General features: G+C 42.8%; 1 pseudogene; it reads left to right on the top strand.

Moving 5' to 3' along the window:
* Nucleotides 1-2,469: 2,469 nt before the first annotated feature.
* The window catches only part of LOC120403846, a 41,142-nt pseudogene continuing 27,267 nt past the window's right edge, over nucleotides 2,470-16,344 (top strand).

The raw sequence follows: 16,344 nt of genomic DNA, 5'->3' as shown, positions 1-16,344 counted from the left end.
CTACGTATGGGAAAAATTAAACTGTAGTTCTTATGTAAATGTGTGGAGGAAGTTGGGATTCAGAAAAACACTTAAAAGAGCATTTTAGTCCCTTTGCTTCGCACTTTATTGTCTGAATCCCATCTTCAAAACTCAATGCCTCTCCCTAAGCAATTGGAATTTTCTGTATTCATCCCTCCCCGCCCCGAAAATTATTTAGCAATGTGTTCAGGGAAAACATTTTTAAAAGCTCCTTTTTGGAAGTTTTGACCCAACAGCCTCACTTTTGTTTTACCTCTCTGACTAAAGAATTGCAGTTGCCACAAATTCCCAACTTTTCCCACACACATTTACAGGAATCTCTCAGACATGGGCCACTTTCAAATTTATTTATTTTTTTTAAAAAAGGAATTTTAAAGTGATTTCCCATTTTTTATCATAGCTGAAAATTTATGTTCCAACAAAAGCTGCAGCAGCCCTTCTGGGACACAAGGGTTTGTTCCAGCTCAACCAAGGAACTCTGCTGCACCAGCGCTCATAATGGCGACTGTGAGCACATTCCCGGGGTGCCTCAGAAGCAGTGATGACTGGGCTTCCTGAGTTTTGACAGGGCTACCTGCCAGTGAACAAACTGCTCTCGTTCACACACTCCTCCGAAAATATTTTTTTTTCAAGTTAGCTCCTGAGTCAGAACCGTTATTTCGAACCCGACAATGCCCATATGGCTGCTCCATATTATTACTGCTGGGTAAAGTGCAAAGGACACAACCTGAACCTGCCTCTAAAAGCTTTGAGTGTCAGTCCAGAAAGCCGGGGTGTCAGTTAACACTTTCTCCCCCAAGAGTGTAAAGATTTATACAGAGCTGAGACGATCTTCACCAGCCCCGGGGTTTCCTTAGCTCTGCTCTCTGCCACCTCTGCTCTTAGGACACTCAGCCAGTCCCTTCCCCCTGTTTTAAGCCCTAGGCAGGCACCGTTCCCTTCCTATTTTCCCCATGTCCCCTACCACCTCCACTGACTGGTCCACATTCTCTGTAAACTATAAGCACTCCATTTATTTCTTTCGTTTTTTATGGGGGTGAGAGTCTTAGCAGCATGTCGGGGATACATGAGGGGACAGAATCTCTCCACAATGCACCCGATAGATGGAGAGAGAGAGTGTGAGTGGGACAGACATGTCCAGAGGTGACATGAGAATCGGCCTTGCCTTAAAATCACCTAAAGTGCAGGCTCTTCCTCATGGTTTTACAGACGTTTATGGGAGAGGACCCCTGAAAACCTCACCTCCAATCACGTTTGTAGCCTCCCCACAGCTCCTTCCTCTTTGCTGTCTGAGATCGTGAAACCTTCCTCAGTCCTGAGATTGTGAAACCTTCTCAACAGAACCCATGTAACTGGTTACATGAGAATATTATTTGTTTATGTAATTGCTGGATGTTTCCTTATAGCTGTTCCTGCAACTGTATGATACCAGTAGCCGCATGGGGCTGTGGCTATGTATTGCTCTCTGTGCTCTACAGGGCTATGCAAGCCATTAATTTTTCAACAAAGAGTAAATAAAATAAATAATCCCATTTTAGCTTAAATCCTCTAATTTGCCATTTGAGATCCTTCCCAATATGTCATGATGAGCGGAGGGAAATTGCTGACTGACATCCTTGTGCAGCGACTGGGCAATATGCTGTCATTTGAGGGCTGTTATAAAAATCAAGGAAGCATTGAAGATTAGTTTTAATTGGAGATGGTTTAGTTTCTTTGTTGAGGAAATAGCCATTTGCTCAAAGCTTTTCTGTTCTTCCGCCTAGATTTTTTTTTTGTTCTACTATGTTTGAGCACCGAGAAAACTGAGAGAAATAAATCAAACAAGGGCCTCCAGATCTACTTTGTAGCTTTCTGGCTAACGGTAAGTTCATCACACTCTGCATTGTGTGCATTTTGTGCATTTTGCCTTGGAATGGGCTAATTTCAATCTGATGTAATTTATAGTTTATCCACTCGCTTTATGGGAGCTGATCACCGTGTCACAAATTATCCTTCCCTTGCCATACTGACGTTCAAAATACCCCTGATACTCCAGGACTCTGGTGCACAGATTCCAGATTGTGCTAGGATATTTTCTGAATTAGGTATCCCCACCCATTGGTTTGGACATCCATTAAGATGATAAATACTATTCTAGCAGCTTTTGTCCTAAAACTTCCATTGGCTTTACAAACAGTAACTAAGCTGCATGACACCCCTGTGAGTTAGAGGAGCACAATTGTCCCCATTTTACAGATAGGGAAACTGAGGCACAGGAAGACAAAATGAGCTACCCAGTGAGTCACTTGTGAGGAAAAGTACAGAGAAGTTATAAGCCTCAGTGCCCTGCTCTCACCACTAGGGTACACTTCTTCCCTCTACATAGGAATAAGAGTTGTTATTCCATATTAAATATTAATAATGGGACTTTACATTGTATTTTAGGTTTTTTTCCCCCTGATACTGGTGATGGAAAACCAAAGCAGCATCAGTGACCTGCTTGTACGTGCCCTTGACAACCTTCCTCAGGAAGGCTTCAAAAGATTTAAAGACAAACTATCACATTATGACTCTAAGGGGAAAGATACCATCCCCTGGGGTCGGCTGGAAAATGCTGACAAGATAGACACTAAGATAGGCAGTGATTTTGGGGGTTTTCCACCTCCCTCTGTAGTGTGTGGGTCACTAGCCAGGATTATCCCAGAGGTTGGAATACATGATCAGGTGGTTTCCTTCTGGCCTTAAACACTATGGTATTATTGCAATTAGTCTCCCTTGTTAGTTTTTTCAAAGGAAAAGGAGAAAACCGCAAAAATTGAAGAAGAAGGAAGAGGGAACAACAAAGAATGTGTTCTGGCACCACGTGCAGAGATACATCACGTCAAGGAGCAGGGAGAAGATCATCCTTCTCTGAAAGGCTCTGGTAAGGCTGCGCTTAGAATATTGCATCCACCCTTAGTCCAGTTATGCCAAAAAGATGCATCCCAAATGAGGGGGACTCAGAGAACAAGAATAAACATAATTAAGAGACTGCACTATTTATCTACAAAAAAAGAACAAATAAACTAAACTGTTATGGCCAAAATATTACAGAGGGTCAAATTCTGCACTGACACATGTGCTGACACATGTGCTGCTTCCTATGAAGAAGCCATTTGCTGTGCACTTATTGAGTCAGTTTAGACTGTATTAGGAATTGTGTGATGACCATTTGCAGGAATGGTTCACATGGGAATAATGCTAAATCATTTAATGCATTGTGGTTGGTCTATCAGCTCCTAATCAGGCTAGAACACGTTTTTGTTTTTTTAAAGTGTGCTCAGTGGTCTGGCCCTATGTACGTAGCCTATAGACTGTTTTCATGGTGCACATGGTTTAAAATGTTTTAAAGGATGTCTCTTTCTCTCTGTCTCTCTCTCTCTCTCATCTCAGTGCCACTAGATGGCACAGAACACCACACCCAGGAAGTGTATGAGTTACAATAAAGTCTGAAATGCTGCTGGAGTATTGTTGGGGAGATAGTTCATGTACCTCATGACCCCTTTCTCCAATATAGGTCAGGCTCCTGTCAAAGTTAGACTCAGGACTCACAGTTTGTCAGACCACTCTGTTTTATTAGCACAGCGCTCTGCTAATAACACCCAGATAATGTGAGCACCATGCAAGACACAAACTATCTTATTTATACAGATAAAAGGGTGAGAACTTAACAAGGTAACAAAGGAAGCAGAATCAGATAAGTTTACCTGGGCTAGGCATGCATATCTTATTTCCTTACTTAACTATTACCCATCTTCTGTTAATGGTTCGCCATTAGCACCATTGTTTATGCCTAATGTTTCTTTTCCTGGCACCTGTATTTCAACATTTCTTATTTCTGCTTAAAGGTACATACAACATTTCTTTAATCCATTCTTATTTTTACAATAATTCATTCTACTTTCACAATCCCTCCTTTTGGTCAAGCTCACGCCATGACCAAAATTTTACGGGGTTCCACATATTAACCGCTTTATCTCTTTGTTCATCAGCAATATTCAAAATCATCATATTAGCACTCTGTTCTGGGGCAGTCACCTGAGTGGCATGCCTTACACAATTTTGGGTACAACAGGAGACTAACTGAAAACATACAAAAATTATTAGGATTCCAAACAGGATAGTCAGGGCTCCCTGAAACAACCCAGTTTCCTATGCCAGAGAATACTTAGCCACTTCCATAAAGAACTTGGCTCTTCATGGGGAAGATATGCGATTTGTTCTAAGTGGCTAGCGTGATCTATTACCTCATTGGTATCGTCAGGTATAAACACACAACATTGTTTTCCAATGAGAGCACAGGTCCCTCCTTTGGCCGCCAGCACTATGTACAATGCCTGACGGTTTTGGAGGCCACCTGTCGGATTGCCCCTGTTTCTTTGGCCAGGGCTCAAACTTTCTCCAGTTTTATTTGCCATTATTTTAACTACTTCTTTTAACCTCAGGAGCCTTTTTTTTTTTTTGCCTGGTGTATTACTCCCCCAAGTGGGTTAAAGGAACTGCCAATAGTCTCTTCCCAGGTGTCATTACTGTTCCATATTGTGTTAAAGGGACAAGGTCCTCCAGTGAGGTCTGGGGAATTGAGTGGGATAGCCAGGACAGGAACATCAGTTTGAGAGTGGGCTGGGATGTGGCTGCAGACCCAGCATTTAGAAATATTAAGGGTCTGAGCTATCCACACTTGCTGCTGGATAAAAGAATTGTCATTGTGGACTCCCCAGACCTTCAGACACCAACAGCCGAGGAACAGGCACCACATGTTGGAGGCAGGGCCCTTCTGGTTCTGACAACCTCAACTGAGGGAACTGTAGTCACAGTTTTATGTCCACCAGGCAGCAGGCGCTAGGCTCACTACTGCTTTTTCTTGGGCCTTGCTTTAGGTAGTCGTCTGCTTCTGGCAACCCTTACGAGAACGTAGATTGTAAGGTATTGCAGGCTGTTCCTCTACGTCATCTTCTGGAGTCAAAATTGACTCTGCGTGGTCCTGAGGTGATGATTGGTTCGCTGAGGGTGGTGCATTCTTACACGGCAAAGCATGTATTCATGCTGCGGATGCCAGACAGTTTAACAGCCGTCTGGGTAGTAAGCAGTGCCTGATGATTCTTTGATACTCTTTAAGTCTTTTTGCTTCTTTCCTTGACTCTGGCTATAACAATGGCCTTCACACCTTATCTTTTCCTGATGCATTCATTCCTCATTCACACAAACAGATTGAGAATACAAACAGTAGTATTTTATATTGAGCAAAAAGGCATTGCAAATTAAACCTTGCTAAGTTTTACAATTAACCAAGACAATTTACATTGAGACCCAGGCCTTCAATGTTTCTCTAATTTACTTAACATAGACACAATAGAGAATCCTGTCTCTTACTACCTAAATCTTAAAACAAAGAGTTAGAGAGGGCCCAATTTGTAATGCATATGGGAAAACAGAATCTTATAGTCCCAGAGGGTCATTTCTTTCTGCTATTCAAAAAGGGTGGCTGGTAGGATGAAATCAAATTATACATTATAAAGTCCAGCTCCTACATATCCCCCTTTTGACACTAAGATTATCAATCACCAGTGTCACTTCTTATGTAGTAAAAATACTGGGAGGTGATTTGGGCCTGAGGCTCTAGCTTTGCATACATTTGTTTTATTCACCAGCATATTTTAAACATTTCAGTTAAACACATGCAATTTAAAACCAAAAACAATTAGGGGTAGTAACATTAGTATGCCAGTAGTTGTGGGAGTCCATCCAGATAATATGAATGGTTCTGTTTCCCACATTGTTTTGTTTGTTTTTAGGAACTATGTTACCTTTTTTTTTTTTAAACAGATAATTGGTAACTGTTTGCCATTCAGTGCTAAGACTGATAGAGAACTCAGCTAAATCAGTGCTTACAGTAAGCTGAGACTTTTTGGTTGTGGCAAATAGTAAATGTGATTATTGGTAAACACAGTACTTACATTACATGTACATTTGTCTACTAGTGGGTTGCTAACACTTTTATTCTTTTAAAACACTTCTTTCCAAGAATTAACACACACATTGCCCGTTATACAATACTTTGGTCTAATTATTAATTTTATTCCACATACAGGATCCTAGTGAGATGTCTTTACTACAGGGCTCTGGAGCAACAGGCATGGATAAGCACACCCACTTTTGAGGAGTTCACTTGGTACAACCTTTAGTGTCCAATAGTTTCCCTTCCTCCCCAGCCCACTGGCTTGAGGTTTGAGGTAGCCAGAAGGATCCCAGGTGCAATCTGTGGAGTGGGCTAACTTTCCATCTCTTTGCTTCCAGAGCCTGTTGGTGTGCAATTTTAACAATTTCTTCACTTAACAAATTTTGTCTTACCGTACTGGAGACATACTGCATCCAGTTATATTGATAGGTATTAAACAATTATTTTTTTTTCTTTGCTTTAACAGATGTATTAAAACCTTAATATTTTCTGATATTACCCAAAACATCTTATGTTCTAAATATCTGCATTTTAGTACATTCCATAGCTATTGCAGTATGTTGTTTTTGTTTTTTTAACTTATTTGTTTTTGTAATAGGTTGTTCTGTAGCTGGTATTAGCTTTTTCTGATTTTCTGAAAGACAAAAATAACATTTTTCTACCCCTTTCAGGGTGGCATTGATTGTTGCTTAAAATATTCCTTTCTTTTACAAATACCCTTGCTGATTGCAGGCAAAACAGAAGAATTACCCCCATATTTTCCTGTGGTTTTTTGTTTTTTTGTTTTTTGTTTTTTTTTAATATAGGCAGGCCAGGTTTTAATGGCTTTTACTTTTTAAGGGTTATGGGGAAATTATTTCACTGTTTAGTTATTAAATTCATGAGGTGGTGTGTTGCGTTGCAGGCAGGCCGGATAAAGCACAACAACCAATATGATTGCAAGCTGAATCATTTATTATTTACAATGCCTCATATTATATAGGCTTCTCCATATTAGCAAACGTCAGACACACCAACATTACATTGCTGCTGATTGGTTCTTTGTCTGATACACACACTTTTCATATGCATGGCCCTTTGCTTACTGGTTTCCCATTTCCCATGCAACTTATCTGATCCCAATTAGGCCACCTGGCATTTGCCTCGCTCTGGCAGTTCCCTACTTTCTCATAACAACTTTATCTAACTCCTCTATTCTTGTTGTCCTGCTGCTGTAACTTTCCACCAAGGCAGCATAGGGATGATGTAACCCGACATCTCCCCCTCTATTCTTAAAAAAAAAGAAAAACATCCAATAAACCTCTTCAAACTTCATTGCAAAGGGCGTACAAAACAGGAAAATCACTTCATCAATTAAATCATTTACAATAATACAATTGCATCCTGGCTTACTTCTAAATTCAAAGCTATACACAGCTTAAGGGTTCTTACTATTAACTTCTGCTTTTAAACACTAAAAAAAAATCACCACTTATATGCCCGTAGCCTAATACAATTACAATTACATAGCACAATATACAATCTTCAATTAATGCAACAAAATTATTTATGGCCAAACAATTACAAACTAATTTCTTTGCCTACATGTATTTACAAAAATTTCAAAACACCAAAAACTTTTCTCTCTCAGCATTTTTACAAAATTCAGCTATTATTCCCTTTAGCAACCACAGAGTTAACTTTTTACTCTGCCTAACATTACTAAACTTATAGTTAATTACCTTTTCTATCAACTACACCCTCAAGGTTATCAACCAGTTTTCCAAGCTTGTTGTCTGTTGCCCGCCGCCTGGGCCCGATCCTTTTTTCCTCTTCAAGTTCTCTATCTATTGCGTGCCTGCCTGGGCCCGATCCATATTTCCTCTTGCTAAGCCGTTCCTTTTATGGACACCAACTTATCCCACTATCAATTTGGCTAGGAGGGTGTACTTCTTAACTAGCCCCTACCCTTCGGGTATCTTCTGTGAACAACTATCTGTACTTTCCCACCGTGGGGGCTACATCAAATATCAAACAATCATACAACTGCCAATAATCAATACATAATACAGAACAAAAGCACTTTACATAAAGGTATTTTGGGTCACATAAATTCAAAGCCATTCTCCCAAATTACCTAAATTTATGCCTAATAACACCATAAACTCCCCCCCCCTTGAGAATACTCAACAAACCTTTTGGCCAAGTTTTCTCAAACTTTAAAAACAAATTACAATTAAACTCTAAAAAACTGGGATTAGTAATGGGGGGGTAATATCATTACAATCCAATTAGGGAGGGCAATATATGCTAAAAATTTTATCCAAAACACAGGGCGCAGCCTGTAGAATAAATCCCAAAATCCAATGAACATCACATTTCTCAGCAGGAGTCCCAAATTTCTTCCTGCCAGTGTACAATTCTTTATTTCTTCACCAGGGTCAGTTCTCAATGTCTTTTTAGTCAGGAATTTCTGGACTTTGGCAATATCAACAACGTGAATGTTTTTTCTTCTTTTCCACCACCGTCGTGGTTCAGCTTCTACGGGGGAAATAATCAGGACGTGGGGGCTGCAGCGGACAAGGGAAAGATTAGCCAGCACGTTACCTTGTCCTTTTTTCCTGCTATTTAAAAGCACAATGGAACTAAAAAATAATTAGGCCAATCATCAGTAGGAAAATTCTCCTGATGTAAAGGGGTCTTTTGCAATAAAATCATGGATCCAGGCAATCAATCTCCTGGTTGCAAAAATGGCAGGGCTGCTAGGATCTTTGGGCAGCTCTTCCATACCTGTGAAAGGAGACAGCTAACACATTCCGTTAGTGCCTGGCAGGATTTTGCAGCTCTCATTAACATTTTTGGGCCCAGTCAAGCTCTCTTTAGTCTGGGCTGTTCGCCAAGTCTTAGCTGTCCTTGACTGGGGCGAGAAAAGAATGAGCTTTTCTTCGGTTAAATCATCCTGTTCCTTTTCTTTCCCTGCTTGGCTTCTTTTAAACTGTAAATCCTGTGTCAGAACACCCAGCTGTTGCTGCTCATACCGGAGAAGCATAACGGTTTTCCCGGCACTGTCCCCGCCTCAGACCAGCCAGCGTGGGATGCCTTCTCCGGGCTGCTGCCAAAACAACTTACTTGCTTGTAGGTCCGAACGACCTCCGGGGCCACGGCATGAGCCTCTGCCTGCGCCGTGCACTCCAAAGTTTTCCCATCCAGGGCTCGCTTCCAGCGGAGCACCTCCTCGTCCTGTGCCCGAAGGCCGGTCAGGAGGAGCCTCCCCAACTCCCCCTCTCTTCTTAATAAGTAAATCAGTGCAGCAGGGGAAATCTTTTCCCCCTGTCGGTTCATAATGTGCAAATAAAGCTTCTGTGTTATCTTTTCTTCAGCTGATACAGCGGTACTCACGTTAGCTGCTCTGCCTCTCTCCACCGCGGCTTATAGCCGCCCTTCTCCTCCGCGACTTTTTTTTTTTTTTTTTTTTTACATAGCTCTATATATATTTGGATTATTTACAGGCATTCTTTTGGAAAAGGGCCCATTTTCCCTTCAGGAGGAGCCTCCCCAACTCCCCCTCTCTTCTTAATAAGTAAATCAGTGCAGCAGGGGAAATCTTTTCCCCCTGTCGGTTCATAATGTGCAAATAAAGCTTCTGTGTTATCTTTTCTTCAGCTGATACAGCGGTACTCACGTTAGCTGCTCTGCCTTTCTCCACCGCGGCTTATAGCCGCCCTTCTCCTCCGCGACTTTTTTTTTTTTTTTTTTTTTACATAGCTCTATATATATTTGGATTATTTACAGGCATTCTTTTGGAAAAGGGCCCATTTTCCCTTCAGAATGGCTGCAAAGAAACCAAGAATTCTCTCTTTAACATGGTCCTTTTTAACATTTTCACAAAGTTTAACTGCTTAATTCTCTCCAGCCTTTGTAGAGTTAACTTTTCACTCTCTTTCCATAAATCACTTGTTTATCTCCCAAAATGACACCTTTATCACCTCAGATTTCACCATTTTAAGTATTGTTCCAGGGGTTCATGCCTGCACTTACTGCTTTTCTTACTCCTGACATTAGGCCCTTAGGGCTTCCAACCTGTTTTTCAGTTTCTTTATCTGTTGCTTGCCTGCTTGTCTGGGCCTGATCCTGCTTTTTTTTTTCCAATGAACCGTTTGTGAGTGATATTGTGGTCACTTCACAATTTTGAAATAAATGTTCAAGGAAAGGGACCAGGAAGGGTGGGGGCTAGTTGAGGAGCCCCGCCCCTTGCTGAATTGCTAGTGGAACACTAAAGAATCAGTTTTTGAGGCAGACAACAAAGGGGAACAGAACAAGGGGCTTTTTGTCCTTTTTACAATGAGATGGGAGTATTAAGGGGGTTGGATCGATCCAGGGTGGGTTTTTGAGAACGGGGTAAAGGGGAGCGCTCGGTCTGGTAGTGGGAGAGGAGGCTTTTAATAAAGCTTTCAACTTATTATTTGAATATTTGAGAGAGGCGAGTTTTTGATTTTGTCCAGCTACGATTTGCCTCTTCCCACCACTGAATGAAACAATTAACCTCTTCTTTAGCCAATTTAGTTTTAGGTTGGCCGAGTTTGTCCTTTAAGACGTCCACTCGGTCTTGTTCCAAGATTTTAACAGTGGCCACTGAGTTTTGGGATCCCCCTGAGTTAGCCTAGACCATTTTTCCAGAAATTTACAGGAGTCCGGACCCTTCTTACAGGAGTCTGGGCCCATCCTAAATACATAAAATGAGCCGGCGTTCGTTTAGGGAACTGTCCCGACTTAGACGTCTTGTTACCCATACAGGAGGACTTCACACACCAATCGCACAAGAAGGAAATTCGGGTTTGTGAGAGCAATGCCCGGTGCAACACACAAAAGGAGCCCACAGGCTACTGCCTCAATTGCCCTTGCTTTCACACCCAGGGATTTACCCAAAGTGTGGTGCGGCTGCAATTGTGCAGATTCCACTCACTCAGACCACAGGGACAGGAACCCCTTGGTTGGCCGATCCCCGGACGGAGATGGCACCCAGACTCAAACACTCCACAGGAAGACGGATAGACACAGAGACAGAACAGTCCTCAGTCCGGACAAAACACAGAAATAATTACCTGACCAGATTCCTGATGTCAGATCCCGGGATCCCTACCAGAACAGAGTGGGAACCAACAGGTTCAATGGCGTAGACTTCACTGTGGTCGTGCACCTTTCTGTTCTGGTGGAGGACCGCTCGGGCCAAATGCCCAGGTGCCGGCTGCCACGGTCATCCTACAAAAACAGTCAGGAATCACACAGCCCTAGTGAAGACGGTTGCCATCTCGGTGGAACCTCCAAATTGTCAAAGTTAGACTCAGGACTCACAGTTTGTCAGACCACTCTGTTTTATTAGCACAGCGCTCTGCTAATAACACCCAGATAATGTGAGCACCATGCAAGACACAAACTATCTTATTTATACAGATAAAAGGGTGAGAACTTAACAAGGTAACAAAGGAAGCAGAATCAGATAAGTTTACCTGGGCTAGGCATGCATATCTTATTTCCTTACTTAACTATTACCCATCTTCTGTTAATGGTTCGCCATTAGCACCATTGTTTATGCCTAATGTTTCTTTTCCTGGCACCTGTATTTCAACATTTCTTATTTCTGCTTAAAGGTACATACAACATTTCTTTAATCCATTCTTATTTTTACAATAATTCATTCTACTTTCACACTCCCTCTCTGGACTACATCTCCCACAATGCACCATGGTTGCCCAGCAAGAGAGCAAACCATGGGTCATCATGGAAGATGTAGTCAAGCTAGGGATCTTGGCCCATAAAAGAGTCAGGACCTTAATAAGCATGTCACCTGTCCACTGAAACAGTGGCACTCTACCTCCCATATTACACCATACACTAAACACTGATGTCTAATCCTGTCCTGTGTGATGTGATGGATGTAACCCCGAGATCCTCAATCAGATCTAACTGAGACATTCTGCTGCTAAGGACATGGAGGAAACAAAGATGGGTGAAGAGCCTAAAGTTGCTGTAATTCCTGGGAAACTCTTCTTCAATATTCCCCCTCCCACCAACCCCCCTTAAAAGATACAGCATAAGCAGGAAAGGCTGCAATTGCTTAATTACACTGGGTAACTTAACTTAATAACACAAGGGAAAGCCAGAGGTAGCCGTAGTGATTGAAAGCAGGAATGCAGTATTTTCCTAGTGTGCATGTAAAATTGGACATTTCGGAACAAGTGGGAACACAGAAGTTGCTATGTGGGTACTGTACAGGCAAGTGACATCACAATCTTAGTGGAGAAAAATGGGGGCAAGAGCAAGTGATTTGGGGGAACTGGCAGTACAGCCCCAGACTTCCCTCTGAGTTCTACTCCTTTTCCCTGATCTGATGGCACAAGAAGTGTAGCAGAAAGCTCAAGGGGAATCTCCACCTAGCAGAGAACTGGCTGAGGTTGGTCCTGTGCCACCATCTGGTGTAGTCCCTGGCGCAACAGTTTTGGAACAAGCACTATTGATCTCCAGCGATTCCTGCAGCTCTACTGTCCCCTTGGGATCACATCCAGCTGGTGTAATTTATAACAATGCTCAAGCTCAGACCATTTTAGAACTAGCCACCAGCTCCAGAATCAGGGAACTGCAATCACGGGAGTGGGGTAAAGGGGTAGAAGGGAAAACAACCAAACCTTGCTGTGGCCGCAGATATGGCACACAGCAGAGCATCTGGTCCCTAAAGGAGAACTTTAAACGTCAAACCGATCACTGGGGTGAAAGGATCAAGCAGCTGTCTGCATTTCTGTAGCAGGAGGGTGAAGGGACCTAAAAATACTTCCAAAGCACTTTCCAGACCAAATGACATAGTTCTGTTTGAGATGTACCTACGGGCTAACCCTTCCCAGAGCCCGGAGGTCATCCCTGTGCAGGCTGGTGCAGTCATGGTGGGCATGGGATCCATAGAGAGGAGGAGGTGCAGGGCAGACAGCTGAGGAATAGGACTAAGGCCAGAGCATGGCCAGGGAGGGAGGTGGGGGGAAACACATTCCTTTCCAAGTCCCATCACTAACTGACCTGGGGCTGTATGGGCTGTTTATCAGAGCTCTGTTCTCGCAGGCGGATCCCTGGAACACTGTGGCTCCATTGGAGCTGTGCTGCCAGGGAATGGGGGGAGCAGGTCAGGGTGGGAGGGCACAGGGCACGTCTCAGAGAGATTTTTGCAACATCATGATCATTGAGCCTCGTTGGGCCAGCGTGACAGCACCAAACTCTGATTTTGCTGGAAGAGGGAAACTGCTAAGGGACAAATATTAAATAATTTTTACATTTGTGAAACTTTGACTTTTTACAGTATTTTAACAACAAAAATATTGAAAAATGTAATAGATAAAAAAAGTGACACCTGCATTTCAATAGCCAATGTTTTGTGAATTCTTGGATCAAAGAAATGCTTTGGGGAAATTGGTGCAAATGCTTTGAGGCTCAGAAAAGTTTTGTAAGCCTTGCTCCTGGCCAGCAATGATTAAAGAGACATTCAGTCCCTTATTCCCAGCAACAACAACCTTCATTAGCTGCCTGGCATGCATGGGAAGTGTGACTAACAGAGTACAGCAAATTGTCAACAGAAAATTGGCCTTTTGTCAAAACAAATTTTGTTTGTGAAAATTGTCAGCATTCCATGGGAAAAACAAAAACTTTTCTTATGAAAACAGAAAATTTTGATTGTGAAATGCTGCTGGAGTGCTGTATGGGAGTCATAGTTCAGGTGCCTCATGACCCCTTTCTTCTCTATGGACCAGGCTCCCTCTCTGGACTACATCTTTAATGATGCTCCATGGTGGCCTAGCAAAGGAGAAAACCATGGTGTATAATGGAAGATCTTGGCCCCTAGAGGAGAATGGGAACATGAGGCAAACAAACTACAATTGCCATAACACATTGCAGCAGCATTTTATAATCAAAATTTTGGTTTTGAGCCAAAAGTTTTTGGCTTTCCCTTTTTTTTTGTTTTTGTTTGTTTTGGTTTTGGTTTTTCTACCAAAACCTCAAAATCTTCCATGGTGGGGAAAAAAAGGAACTCTAACAGCTCTAATATTCTCCCATGTGTGCTGCTCCTGCTCAGCAGTCTGATGTGGTGGGGAGTAAGATCAGGGCTCTACCTCCTCTCTGCTTTTTACTGACCCTTCAGGGTGCTGGGTTTCCACAAGGATTCCCGTGCTCCCCTGAGATCAGGTACTGCAATTATACCTGGTTCTTGTGTGGGAATTACAAGGGTGTAAGATTAGGACCCTGCTTTCTCCCTCCACACCTGTGTAAATGCCAGGTCCAATCTAGCTCTATTATAACAATAGCATCAGTGACACCGGTTATGGTGAGACGGCAATGCCATGATAAACCGTGGGTAGGATTTTCTAACTTGTGCATAGAAAACAGCAGGGCAGATTGGCCGTGACCTTAGGTTTTTTTTCTCCTTTCCTCTGTAACAGGGCTGTCCATAGGGCCCCCGCTCCACCCCAGGCCCCACACCCATGCCAGCCCTTCCCCCAAGTCCCTGCCCCAGCTCCACTCCCTCCCCACCCTTACTCCACCCCTTCTGCTGGCAAAGTGGGGCAGGGCATAGCGGGGAAGGGGGGAATGGGTCTGATGCCTGCTCCTGTTGCCAGGCCCCCTGCTAATCTCCTGGGCCTCCCTGGACCCTGCATCCCCCTGAAATGTGGGCCCTGGGCAGTTGGCCTGGTCCATCTTATGGATGGGATGGTTCTGCTCTGCAGTGTGTGTGTCCAGGACGCTAGGCAGGATTATTGGAGTAGATCTCACTTAATCATTTCCCTGCCATTGGGGGTGCCTCAGACAGTGGTGCACCTTGGTCCCGCCTATCCTCTGCCTGTGACACATAATAATCTAGTCTCCTGTGGGCTGTAAAACTTTGGTCTCATTTTGGTTGTTGGGTTTCATGTGCTGGGGCTGTGGGTTGTTGGCTGACTATGATATACAGGACATCAGACTACATGATTTGATGGTCCCTTCTGGCCTTAAAAGCTATGGTATTATTGCAATTAGATTTTTCAAAGGAAAAGGAGAAAACAGCAAAAGTTGAAGAAGAAGGAAGAGGGAACATCAGACAAGGGGATCTAGGACCACGTGCAGAGATACACCACACCAAGGAGCAGGGAGAAGATCATCCTTCTCTGAAAGGCTCTGGTAAGACTGTGCTTAGAATACTGCATCCACCTCTTGTCCAGTTATGCCGGGTAGATGCACCCCAGATGGGGGGAACTCAAAGAACAACAGTAAATGTAATTAAAGGACTATACTACTGACCTACAAAGAATGAACAAATATACTAAATTGTTATGTCCAAAATATTATAGCGGGACAAATCCCACACTGACACATGAAGGTCTGCTTCCTATGAAGAAGCCATTTGCTGTGCTCTTATTGGGTCAATTTACACTGTATTAGGAATTGTGTGATGACCATTTTTAGAAATGGTTCACATGTGAATACTGCTAAATCAATTAATACATTGTGGTTGGTCTGTGTGCTCGTTCTCAGGCTAGAACACATTTTTATTTTCTTAAAGTGTGCTCATATGGTTTGGCCCTACGCACACAGCCTATAGCCTGGTTTAATGATGCCCGTGGTTTAAACATTTTAAAGCATGTCTTTCTAACACAACTGAACTGCTGCTGGAGTGCTGTATGGGAGTCATAGTTCATGTGCTTCATGACCTCTTTCTTCTTTATGGGCCAGACTCCCTCTCTGGACTACATCTCCCATGATGCATCATGTGGCTCAGCAAGGGAGAAAACAATGGTGTATCATGGAAGATGTTGTGAATCTAGGGATCTTGGCCCATAGAGAAGACAGAGCCTTCATAAGCAAGTCAGCTGTCCACTGAAACAGTGGCACTCCACCTCCCACCCTGCCCAGATGGGCCCAGTCCAATCTGTCCTCCAGTGGTTGGAGTGGCAGTAGCAAGGAATGGGGTGGAGGGTAAAGCAGAGAAAAGTATGTAAAGGTGCGAAAAACAGAAAGGGATTAAAAGAGCTAGCAACAGGAGAGGAGAGAAAACACAACCAAGGGGCAAGAAGAGAAGTAGTTACACATAAAAAAGATGACAAAAGGGGGAGGGGGAGGAGAATAAAGAATTAAGACAGAAATTAGAAGAAAAAATCAGAACGAACAAAAAAAAAGAGCCAAATTCAGAAAAACACTTAAGCAAATTCTTAATTTTAAGCACATTCCCAAATCTCATTTATTGTAAAGGGACTTAAATCTGTGCTTAATTGCATTGATGGATCAGAACAAAGATGATAGAGGATCAAGGAGAAAATAAACTATAAAAGACAAGAGACTATTTTTAACATGTAAAA

This window comes from Mauremys reevesii, linkage group 4 (assembly GCF_016161935.1).
Source record: "Mauremys reevesii isolate NIE-2019 linkage group 4, ASM1616193v1, whole genome shotgun sequence".
Taxonomy (NCBI): domain Eukaryota; kingdom Metazoa; phylum Chordata; order Testudines; family Geoemydidae; genus Mauremys; species Mauremys reevesii.
Note: the sequence above shows the minus strand (reverse complement) of the source record. Positions and strands in the feature narration are given on the sequence as shown.